The 12890-nt window shown below is 39.7% G+C and overlaps 1 long non-coding RNA gene across 1 annotated transcript in view; it reads left to right on the forward strand.

The window, feature by feature from the left end:
• Positions 1-12890, forward strand: part of LOC119622305 (uncharacterized) — a 1408766-nt gene that overhangs the window by 1164907 nt on the left and 230969 nt on the right. Inside the window, exon 5 of the long non-coding RNA XR_005238953.2 lies at positions 5554-5594. This is a non-coding gene — a long non-coding RNA (uncharacterized lncRNA). The remainder of the gene's footprint in view (positions 1-5553; positions 5595-12890) is intronic.

The raw sequence follows: 12890 nt of genomic DNA on the forward strand, positions 1-12890 counted from the left end.
GCCATATTCTTTCCTGTTTCTACAGATCCAAGCTCCCAGTTGAAGCCAAGCCCTCCACTCATATACAGAATTCCATCCTTTCATCTACTCAAAGACATATCTTAGTAATTCTCCTTTATCATTAGTATTTCTGTTTCTAGTGGATTACCACCACCCTTATCAAAATTGTCATTATTTCTTCAATCTTATAATACCTATTTGACCTCATTTTCTTCTTCTCTGAGTCTGTAAGAAAAACTCAACCTGACCATTGTCTGTCTACACTGTCTATCTCTAGTTCATCTTCTCTCATTCTAACTTTGCCAGTCCCAATAAGCTTTTTGCTTCCACCATGCCAGCAAAAATGGTCTTATCAAGGTTGCAACATAAGGTAGAATAACCTTGGCTGCAGTGAAAAATAAACCTGAATATGTTAGTTCATGATTTTACTTTTGTTATTACAAGTCCAGTTTGAGTGGGATAACAGGTTGCCGAGGTATTTTCTCTTCTCTTGATCATTCAAGGACCCAAGCAGCTGAAGACTGTGTCATCTGACATGTTTTCCAAGGTCATGGGTGACATTTTACCACTATCATCTGGATGTAGGAAAGACAGGGGAGTTACAACTGGTGGTTTGTATGGGCGAGGCCTGGAGTGAGTACACAGTACATCCATTCATTTCATTGTTCAGAGCACAAGCTGACGGCCACACTGAAGTCCCAGGGAAGGCTGAGGACTATAGTCTAGCTCTGTATCCAGGAAAAAGAGGACGTGCACTTGGTTGACTACGTTTGCTTTGTTAAATAGAAGAGACTGCTTTCATTGCCCGTGTTCCTTGAACTCTCAGCAGCATTGGACACTTTAGAGCAGGCTTACTTCTTTAAATCTCTTTCTGCTCTTGGCTTCCAGGACATCATACCTGCGCAGCGTGCCTCCTGCCTCTCCAAATGCTCTTTCCAAGGCCCTTTGCTTATTCCTCCACCTTTCTCTCTTTCAGACATTGGATTGTTCACCATGCTCAATGTGGGATCTCTATTCTTTTCAGTCTATTTTCCCATTCCCGTTGGTTTTATCCAGTGACATGAGTTCTAAATGCTGACAACTCCCAGCTGATTGATAAGATTGGTTGTTTTGCAATCCTAGGCCTCTTCTAGTCCAGACTTGTATGTCCAGCTACCTACTCAACATGTTCACTTGAACAGCTAGCTGACAACCTTAGCAGAGGCAAAACTGAAATCTGAAAACCCTCACCCCTGCCACATCCAACCTGCTCCTTCCCCAGGATCCCCTAATTGGTTAAAGATATCTTGATTTATCTAGTTTTCTAGTTGCCTAGATCAAAAATCTTGGCTTTATCCTTGATACTTCTTTTTCTCTCATCCTACACACAATTAGTCAGCAAAATATTTTGGTTCTACCTTCCAAAATACATTCAGAATCTGAAAACTTCTCATCATTTCACAGCTACCACCCTACTCCAAACCACCATCATCAGTTCCCTGGCGTAACAGCGTAACTTCTTGGTTGGTCTTCCTGGACTGTGTTTTCTTAACCCCAATGTCATTCTCAACACACCACCCAGAGTAATCCTGCCAAAGTAGGAGTTAGAGCATGTCACTTTTCTGCTTAAATCTCTCCAAAGACATCTGGTTTTAAGTAAAAGCCAACGTTTGTACTGCATGCTACTCTGTGATAAGCACCAATATTCTCTGTCCTCATCTTCAAATAGTCTCTCCCCTGTTCACTCACTGCCATTTTAGTTTGTGTTTTATTTTCTTTTGTTTTTTAGCACTCCAGAGAAGCCCCCATCTCAAGGCTTCTGTGTGTGCTCTGAGCCTCATCTATTCATGTGGCTCACTCTGTCACTTCGTGTAGGTCTTCTGTCCAATAGTGCCTTCTCAGGGAGAACTTTCCTAGCCATCCGTCTAAAATTCAGAATTTCTCCCTAACTATTTTTATTACCCTTGCCTGCATTATATTTTTTTCTTGGCAAGTATTGCTAGCAAACATTACATATGTGTGTGTGTGTGTATGTATATACATATATATGTATATATACATATATATATCCCTCCAAGTGAAAACTATATATGGCTTAGTATTTTTTTTTAACTTCAGTATTCCCAGCATCTAGACAAGTGCCAGATACAATTTACATTTGTGCTGAATGAATGAGTGAATGAACTACTCTAAATCACAGTGATTCCTACTTCTTCTGAACTTCTGTAGTGCCGTATCATTCATTTGGAATTTACTCATACCTGCCTTTTTTTTAACTTTTCATGAGAAAATATCCTGGATTCACAATTCGATCATCAACTCATTATATAGAGAAAGTATGGATATGACTTTTTCAGACCCTCTTGCCTAATTCAGAGGTGAATGAAAAGGAAGGAATGAATTATAGGAAGTTCACCAGATGGGTACAGTACGATTGGTGAATGATGGACCGTGGAGGCCAAGGTATAACGGGGGCTGAAATCTAAGAAGGATAACTTAAAATTGCAGATTCAGGCAAAGGTGTTAGAGGCACCCAATAAGTGGAGGCAAGCTGAGAAGTGCCGTCTGCCATTGGAATGAAATGTAGCTGGCCCTGACAAAATCAGTGCTGAATCCACATGCCAGCTTCTCTCAGTCGAGTCTTCCTGTTTGTCAGAACTATATTTGGCAGATGCCATTCTGTTAATTAAAAAAAATAGAAACAATCTACACAATTGAGACAAATAGACCCCAGATAGATCATGCTCTTTTCTCTATGACACAAAGGTTCCCACTGAATCAATTCTTATATGTCGAAGGGTTAGGCGATGTGATTCTGAAACAAAGTATAAACTTAGATTGGCTAATTTCCAAGTGCCCCACACTAGAAAAATAAAAGTAAAAGTGCAATCCTGGAATATTTTACACTCAAGAAATTATATTATTGGATGTTGTGTGTATGTAGATATGTACATATATATGCAAATGCATATACATATGGGATGTTGTGAGTGTATACATATATACACATGCATATATATATTACTGGGTGTTATGTGTATATAGTATACGTGTGTTTATAGTATACATATGTACTATATATATGTATTATATATCCATATGTATTGTATACATATATACAAGACTGCAAAAAATATATTGCAGTATTGACTGAGATTGGTTTATTTGTGTTGAGTCCCACACCCAGGCTAGCTCATCTTTTTCCTCCTATATGGTTTAGGAAACCATCCAGGGGAGAAGAGATGTATGCATATATGGGTGTGAGTTGGAAGGGGTGGGTTAGAGGGTCTGTGTCAGTGAGTACATGGAAGAATGGACAAAAGCAAGACACAGTGTTTATCCTGTCAGCATATGCCGAAGCATGGGTTACCCTGAGAAGAGACGGTTTGTTCTGATGAAGCTGCGCAGCACACTGGTACAGACAGGCTGGTGGAAAACTCTCCAGAAGGCATGGAAAGAGGAAGCCAGGAAAGGGAGAGGGGTGGAGAGGTGGTGTGATAAGAAATCAGAAGCTTTGTGACAATGGGAAGCTCAGGGATGCATTACAGGAGGGCTGTAGCATGCTGAGCTGTGAGTGCTGCGGCTGTTCACACCTACCCTGTCTCCCATAGGGTGAACATCCTCAGTGTGTACAGCACTGCTCCAGTCATCTGCCTCCTATGCTGGGCTGCTATTGAAGATCACTGCTAGGTTTGACTGTGAAAGCAAAGAATTCTAACATCAAAAGAGAGCCCAAAAGGGAGACTTCCTAACTCCCTACTTGATGTGTGTTAAAACATATGCTGTCACTAAATCAGCACCGCTTTTAGGTTCTCTAATCTATCTTCTCCCCATTCTCAGGGACTTCTTCATGGACGGCTTTGCAATGTGTCAAACTACATCAAGCTGCCTTGCACCCAGATAACCTATCACATCATCATCACATTCTAACGTTGCTGCTGACCCTGGGTTGCTTTCAGTGTTCTCCTGAAATTCCATCACTTTCATGTACCCCTCAGACTTCCAAATTCACCTCTTGCCTTCATTTTCATACTTAACATGCCTTCTGAAGCTATGTCATGTAGACTGTTGTCATTAGGGGTAAGGAGTAGCTCTATTTCTGAGGAAATTATGGTGTGCGTCACTCTCAGAGTTATTGGCTCCACCTTCAGATCAGCATTTCCAAGAATCAGGCTCATTACTGAATGCACTATTCAACATCGTGATTATGCCCCTATTCTTTCCAAATCAATTTCTCTTCAGCTTCTGTTAACTGTAGAGGGTTCTTATGTCTCTCTACTCAGATGACTCTCCTCCTCCTCACAGTTCTCATCTGAAAACACGAATTTTCTATCTTTTCTTTGCCTCTTACTGCCTCTCCCTTCTGTTATTTAACTTTACAATTGTATTACTTAACTCTGTCAAGTATCTTGACATACAGCTTGCACAAAAGCTGCTACCCATTTAAAAGCTCGTCTTATTGTTGGAAGACTCCTCCTAGATGAAAGATCTGTGGTTCTGCTTTGTGTATCAGCAGGTTCATAATAATTTCCATGGATAAAAGAGACAATAAATTTAACAAAACCCAGTGTTCGATGTTTTGTTAAGGCATGTAGGTCAACTCAAGGATGTTTACATATTATACGTGTATAAGCACAGACACCTTTAAATGCGTGACAGACAACACTCGGATAGAAGAGTGTCTGCTATGAAAATACAGATCCTTCCATAAAATGTATGTCATCTATTATAAAATTGTTGTATACTGAGTCATCATGATATAGCTAAGAAAAGATAATGAGAGAGAAACACACCTGAATTCACTTATGTTCCATTTGGCCCTTAGCCCAGATGAGTGTCCAATCAAGACCACCATGCTGTTTTCACACCATTTGTAGGATTGTAAGTCAGTGCAGGTGACACTGGTTCACTGCCACTCCAACCCTGCCTTAATCATAACTCTTTTTACCCATGCTTTGAGGCATTCAGACTCAGCTCTGACTCACTGAAGCAAAATTGGAGCATCTGGGTAGAGTGTCAAAACAGCAGAGCTTACATCAGTGAGACACCTCAGTGGCTTAGTGAAGCCCAAACTACAAATGCTACATCAGTGGCTGTTGAGAAGCTACAGATTCTCTCGTATTAGGACCTAGACACAAGAACTCGTGAAAACTAGTTGGAAACCCACAATGACTTAGTATATCATTTTCCCTGTGATCTTAACTGAGTTTCTAAATATGCGTTGATGCTAGTTATGAATACAATTCCACTCCTTAAAAATTCTCAATTATTGTATAAATCTTCTGGATGTTTTCCTCAGCATGCATGCAATCATACTGACAGCTTGAACTGCTTAGTAGTATGTGGAATAGTACTTTTTAAAAAAACAAAGAAAAATGGTAGATTTATGATATGCTTCAGTTTCATCTTTGGAAATAAGAATTAATGTTATTATTCTTATTTATCGTTCATCAATGTTGAAAATGTGTATTATTCAATCATAAATTATATAATCATGTTTTTTCTGTTTGTTCAGTTAAGTGGCCTAAGTGAAATCATATAATCTTAGGTTTTGTTGTTGTTATTAATTTGCAGGCTGGTGATGGAATTTCATTCTTTTGACTTCTAGATTGCCTGTAAGTAAATATTTGACCTTTTCTTAAAATTGAGAACTGATAAAATGCTCCATGTTTATTTTCACTTTTTTACATAAAGCACAAAAATAATTCTAAGAGAAATATTTTTCCTTAAATATTCTGTATTTTTGCTGAAAATTTCTTGTTCATTTTATAAATTTGCTTTGTAGAAATATTCCTGAACATCAGTGTTAAGAAAGTAACCCTCTAAATGCTTTGTGACAAACTCCTGAAAATCTTATAATAAGTAATATAATTTATTATGAATACTATTACTATAAATTAAATACGAAATGAATTCAGCTCTGAAAATCTAAAATAATAGGTAACATGTTTTCTTCTTTTATCTGCATGCCAGTTCACTTGCTATTCACTGAAATTCTACTGATCAAGAATTTCTCTCGGATTTATGTGGACAATATATGACCTCTTAGGATAATTATTTTATTTTATTTTATTTTATTTTTATTTCCTTACATTAAGATGGAATCTCGCTCTGTAGCCCAGGCTGGAGTGCAGTGGTGTGATCTCAGCTCACAGCAACCTCCGCCTCCCGGGTTCAAGCGATTCTCCTGCCTTAGCCTCGAGAGTAGCTGGGATTACAGGCACGTGCCACCACGCCCAGCTAATTTTTAGGAGAGATGGGATTTCACCATGTTGGCCAGGCTGATCTTGAACTCCTGACCTCAAGTGATCCACCTGCCTTGGCTTCCCAAAATACTGGAATTACAGGCAGAAGGCACCACGCCAGGATCACTATTTTAATATGATAATCATTAATGGACATACTAAATTAGCTATTTGGAATCCAACTAGATCAATACAATTTTAAAGACAAAAACTACGTGATGTTCAAGTGAATCATTGAGGTTCCTGTTTATTCAATGCCCCCGCCCCCAATTCCTGAAATGCTGTACAAATTGCTTTAAGGTTGAACGTTGATGGCATGTGTTATGTGATGTGGGTATAATCAATTGGGTATGTAAGTTGTACTAATTGCTCATGTGTCTGCTGCTCAGTGCTGTCCTTTAACTAGTGACCTCTCTTAGGAAACCTTTCCAGAGATGGGAAGAGAAGTAAATCATGACAGCCTTTATGGTTGTCCCCATTTCCTTTGGCCATGTTTTGCCTCCCAGTGGTGATCCTGGAAGATGGTAAAAATGAGGTCTTACCTTGGAGAAACATTAGGATTCTATTAAAGGACTGTTGGTTTTTTTCTCAACTTTATGGAGAAAACTAAATGGAATCGACTAACTGTATTTATATTAGGCTTTTGTTATTTTTAGCATTGAGGATACTCTCCCCTGCTCTGCTCTAGATTGGCCTTGTTTCATTATTTGTGTGCCGGGAGCAAGTTGAACCTGTATCTCATGGGGTATATTTGTTACTTCAAATTCAATTGAATGAGTGCTGGGGAGATCAAGCTCTTCCGAAAGGTGTGGGTGGCTGTGGAGGAAGAGTAGAGGGCCTTCGCAGTAGAGATAGATTGTCTGTGGTCATAACATTTCATTATTTCACTGCTGAATGTGCGTTCTAATTTTCTACAATGAATGTCCATGGGAATAACAACTTTATTTAGTGTATTAATAAAGTGTGATTTTTTTCCTGGCATCACAGCTCACATTGGAGCATAAATGTGTAGGTTTTCATACACATTTTCTAGAAAATCCTTGAGCTTGGGTAAATTAACACATTACAATTGAACCAGACTCTCTATCAGTTTCCTAAAACATGCTGGTGCATCCCTATCATGGAAGAGTCTACAATAACATCTACAAGCATATTTTGGCAATAAAGGAGAGGACAAAATAAGTTGGAAATAAGTCAGCATGCACCCAAGTGGACACAATTATTGCAACTGAGGGTGGGCAGAAATTCAACACTCTTTAAAACAAGTAGGTTCTTTTTAGAAGGAGGTAAAACAGGTCAAGAAACATACAATTTGACATGTTGTTATTGTGAATTAATTTCCTAGTCATTGTAGGTGTACCGTAACAGCTCTGATGGTGATGAATTTGGTTGGAATCTATGTGGTTCAACCCTTATTTTTCAACACTTATTTTTAGAAGTGTTTGTCACTTTAAACTAATTAAGCAATTTCCTGATTTTAATGAATTTTCTGCTTGGAATCACTGACCGTAAATTTGCGAGACCAACTGGATGAGACTGGCCCATGGAGGGTGATGTTAACTATCCCCGTGAGCATTTCATGTTATGAGTCTGTGTTTTTGATGCCTGCCTGCCTTCAGTCAGTGGGGTATTATTTTGAATGCTTTGCTTAAATATAAAGGCCTGTTCTATCTTTGGTGAAATTGTCTCTGGTCAACTTGTGCTTTAAGGATCAACCCAAAAATGTCTCCACTGTTTTTCTGCCAATCTACTTTTCTCCCCCACATTTGGGGAGAGTTATTTCAGGTTATGTTGGGCGAATTTTCTTCCGATGGTTGCTCCAAAGTGAATCATATGCAAAGATGCTCCAGGTGTGCTAACCACTATTTCATACCTGGACCAGGGTTGAAGTTCCTGATATAAGCACCTCCCTGTCACTTTCACTCTCATTTGGGCCTATTCCCAGGAAGTCTGATCTCCTACCTTATCAGACCACTAGTGAGGTTGGAGCTTGAAAAGCAGTGTTATACTAATATACTCTTCATATGCTGCTTCCTCTTTCTGGAACACTGTTTCTCTGCCTTTTCGTCTGTTCGAATCACACTCGTTTCACGTCTTCAGCAAATACTAGGCTTCTCCCATGAAGCTTGACCTGATGCCTCTCATCAGTATTAATAGAGGCCTCCATTCTCTCTTCAAGTATAAAAGGTTCTGAGGCCATTTAGTATATCCCTGACAGTTCACCTTTTTCTGGGATTTGTTTATTCCTTTTTTGTTCATCGAATTTTATTTTCAGTACTGTGAAAAAAATCTAATAGGTTGCCCTTCACACAGTAGATGCTTAATAAATATTTACATTAGTATTTCAGTTGTTGCCCTAACAGTAGTTTTAAAACCTCTCGTGCTTTAAATACTGAAAGATTTAGAGAGGTCCTGTCTGTTTATTCTAAATACTCATAGGCGATTTCTACATTCTCATTTGATAGTTGTTTGTTTAGGTTGATGTTGTTCCTTGATACTTTTCTACTCCTGGTGCATCAGAAAAATGTAATACTTAATTTGGACCATGATCAAATGGCCTACATGAAAGATTTCACTCACTGATTCATTCATTCATTATGGGAACACTGAGATGCATTTGATCTAGAACTTATATTCTTTTCAAGGAGTCCTTGGATGTGGTGTATTCTAAGATAAAAATGTGAAATCATGAACTTTAAGTCCCCAGATAAAGAAGCCGTTACTCTTTTAGAGGGAAGTGCAGTATCTTGATGCAGATGTTGCATATTTTATTTCTTATTAAAAGAGATGTAACAGTTTTTCAGACAAAGAATGAGTTTAATATTTTCTTGATCGCTTACTAAAATGCCAGACATGGTTGTAAGCACTTTACTTATATTAACTAATTTAATAGTTATTGTTACCATTTCATAGTTGTTATTCATGTTTTATTCTATCAAAGTGGACAGACACAGAATAGCTACATATTTACCCTAGACTATGGATCAGTAGCAAGACAGTCATAGTGTCAGGATTCAAACTTAGGCAATCTGGTTCAAAAGCCCAAGCTCCTGATTGCTTTTAAGAATGACGACTCTAATGACTCTGTACAGGATGGGTTACAGAGGGGTATAGAGCTGGCAAGGAGAGCAGGGAAAGGAAGCTCTTGCAATTTTCCAGTAGGACGGTTAGGGAGTACATTGAGGACATAACATAGGGATGCAGAAGAGGAGGAAAGTTTGACAGAGCTTTGTGGGAATGGGGAAGCAGGTGCTGGTAGGGTCTGGTGATTAACTGGCTGTGTGTGGAGGAGAAAAAGAAGTCGAGAATGTATGTTTCTAATCTTCCAGCGTAGATGAAAAAGGATGTTATATCATTCGCCAGATCCAGAATAAAGGAATAGGCACTCAGGAACAAAATACCTACTGGATTTAATTGTAGACATAAAGTTTTGTCACATTGGAAATATCCAGGGAGCAGTTGAAAGGATGAGCCTGAAGCCTGATGCTTTGGAGAGACAATGAGCTGGAGAAACACAGGGGTAGGGGTTATCAGGGGAGTGTGGCCCAGGTGCTCTGGGGGGGAGTTGGAGAGCACAGGGAGAGATGCCTCATGTAACAGGAGAGGAGGACCTCAAAGGCCTCGATGATAGCAAGGCAAGCAGAAGAGGAGGAAGTTGCTGAGGACTGAGAGAAGGCAGAGGAATAGCGAAAAAGCTTGAGTTTTGGGAATGGATGGGAGAAAAATAGTTTAATAACTAAGTGCAACTGGGTACGGTGGCTCATGCCTGTAATCCCAGCACTTTGGGAGGCTAAGGCAGGAAGATTGCTTGAGGTCAGGAGTTCAAGACCAGCCTGGGCAACACAGCAAGGCCCCATCTCAACAAAACAATTTTTAAAAATTTTCTGTGTGAGGTGGTGCCCACCTGTAGTCCCAGCTACTTGGTAGGCTGAGGTGGGAGGATTGCTTGAGCCCAGGAGTTCATGGCTGCAGTGAGCTCCACTGGTCTACAGCGCTATGATGGTGCCACCGGGCTATAGAGCAAGACCCTGTCTTAAAAAAAAATTAAAAAAAAAAAAAAGAATTAAAGTGAATAATGGAGTCAAATACAGGCTTTACTAGGACTAAAAGTGGCTACTGGACAGCTCTTTGAATAAAATTGTGAGGCAAAAACCAACAATGAGTAAAACGGAGGCAAATGAAACAAATGATGACGGAATACAGACCATCTCTCAAAACTTTTGCAGAGTGGTATCTTGTGTCAAATGAAGAATTTGTTGTTGTTTGTATTATTTTGTTGTTTTCTGGTGAAAGAGCGTTGAATGTTTGGAGGACATAGAAGAAAGATGCTGTAGAAAGGAAAGATGAAAGATATTAGGAAAGAGAGGGCTTGGACAAGAGAGAACGATATATGAATCAATGTAGAAAGTAAGTCCTCAGTGGTATTTGGAAGGGATAATTCTTGTTGTGTAATTAGAGATCAGGCATTTAGTGTAGGGGTACCCGCAGGTAGGTTTGAAGGTAGACAACATCCCTGCAACGGATTCCATTCTCTTTAGAGATCAAGTTCCTCTGTAATGAGTCATAAGGACAGGGTTGAAGCTTGAAGTTAGAAGCTATGCTAAGAAAATATAAAAGGTTGATTAACAAGAACAACAACAACAAAAAAATCCAGGTTATCACAAAAGCTCTACTGAGGTTGGAAACCATGTATTGGTAATGGAATCACTTTACCTGTTTATATGATTTCCTTTGGTAATTATTAATTAGGCTTTTTTAGGAAAGAGAGACATGCTCGGCTTACCTTGAGTAACCGGGATTCATTGTAAAGAAACGAATGTGAGGTTTTGATCCCTAGATGATGAGCCTTCATGAAGTCCAGACTGTAACTGCAAGTGACTCAGAATTATCCAGTATAACACAAATATCTAGTAATGTTTTGTCACCACCTAAGCACCAAGCACCAATCATTGGCATTCAGATTTGTTTTAATTATTCTTTTCTCTTCAGCTGCAGATGTGTAAATGAATAGTCTTTCCAATATACGTATAACTTCTTGTAATAGCTCTGTGTCAGGGTCCTCAAGACCACCTCTGAATTCAGTGTTTTACTAGGAAAACTCATACGACCCAGCCCGTAGTTCTGCAGCTACTGTTTGTTTATTTATTTATTTATTTATTTATTTATTTAACAGACCTGGTCTCACTCTGTTGCCCAGCCTGGACCGCAGTGGTACAACCACAGCTCACTGCAGCCTTGAACTCCTGGGCTTAAGCAATACTCCCACCTCAGCCTCCCAAATAGCTAAGATCACAGGTGCACGTCACCGTGCCTGGATAATTAAAACAAACAAACAAACAAAAACACTTTTTTAGCGATGGGGTCTGGCTATCTTGCGATGTTGTCCAGGCTCATCTCGAACTCCTGGCCCCAAGCAATCCTCCCCACTTGGCCTCCCAAAGCACTGGGATTACAGGTATGAGTCAATGTGCTTGGCCTACAACGACAATTTATTAAAAGGATTCAAAGCAAAATTAGCAAAAGAAAAGATGCATGGGGTAAACTCCGGAGGAAGCCAGGTATACGCTTCCAAGGGTTCTCTCCTAGAGAAGTCACACAGGATGCCCTTCGTTCCCCCTGCAATGAGTTGCAACAACAGGTGTGAAATGTTGTCTGCCAGGGAAGTTTGTGGGAGACTCAGTACCCAGGATTGTGCCTGGAGAATGCCCACATGGCAGCCTCTGCCTGAGACACACCAAAGTCCAGAGTCCCAGAAGGAAAGCAGATGTTCAGCATCCCTGTGTTGTTTGCACAAACAGTTTTGGCACAGTGACCCACTATTATGAGTCTGGGTGGAGGGAACCTTCTCAAAATCCAAGCTGCCAGATGTCAGCGAAGGGCCAAACTTCTGTGTAAGACTTTCAAAGAATTGCTTGCAGTCAGGCCTAGCACGTTAAGTCTTCTCTGCAAAGTCTGCTCGTGCTGTTTCTCCTACTTCCCCCATTTCTTCCTGTATACTTCATGATTTCTGTTTATTTACATTTTCTGCCATTTTCTAAATTCTACTGACTTCTGTGCCCTCTGCCACCCTTTATCTGTAAGTCTCCTCTTGAAACCACTTGAAGAGAGATTCTAAATGGTACCTCGGTGCCCCTGGCCCCTGTGAGGCAGAGCTCCAGCTAGTTAACCCCTCAGAGGCCTCTGACAAGCCTGGGAGCCGTCCATGCTTGGTCCAATCAGCTGCAATTAGGAATATAGAATCAAGGGTTGAATTTTGCTCAAAATATTTGTTAGGCATATCAAGCTCTCGGGTAATAATAGGCTCCTATCCAAATAACAACATGCTTTATGCAGGGACCAAGAATAGAGAGAGATGACAGTTAAATTTACCCAGAATTGGGGGATGATTGGCATGTGACAAAATGTCACTGAATTATTGAAAATTAACAATCCCAGAGCACAGGCTTGAGAAGAACAGAAATGTCATCATCACCAGGCCAATTTGTCTTTTTAAAACTTTTCTTAGAACATATGCTTTATTAGTTTTTAGTTACCTACTAAATATAACCCAAATTTGTTGCTCTTTCTTTATCCATCTCTGTATTGTCATGCCCCTAATTTCTGGTCTTGGCTATTCTAACACAACTTTATCCAAAAGTCAAATAGAATTGTTCATTATTCCCCAGA

This window comes from Chlorocebus sabaeus, chromosome 7 (genome assembly GCF_047675955.1).
Source record: "Chlorocebus sabaeus isolate Y175 chromosome 7, mChlSab1.0.hap1, whole genome shotgun sequence".
NCBI classification, from domain to species: domain Eukaryota; kingdom Metazoa; phylum Chordata; class Mammalia; order Primates; family Cercopithecidae; genus Chlorocebus; species Chlorocebus sabaeus.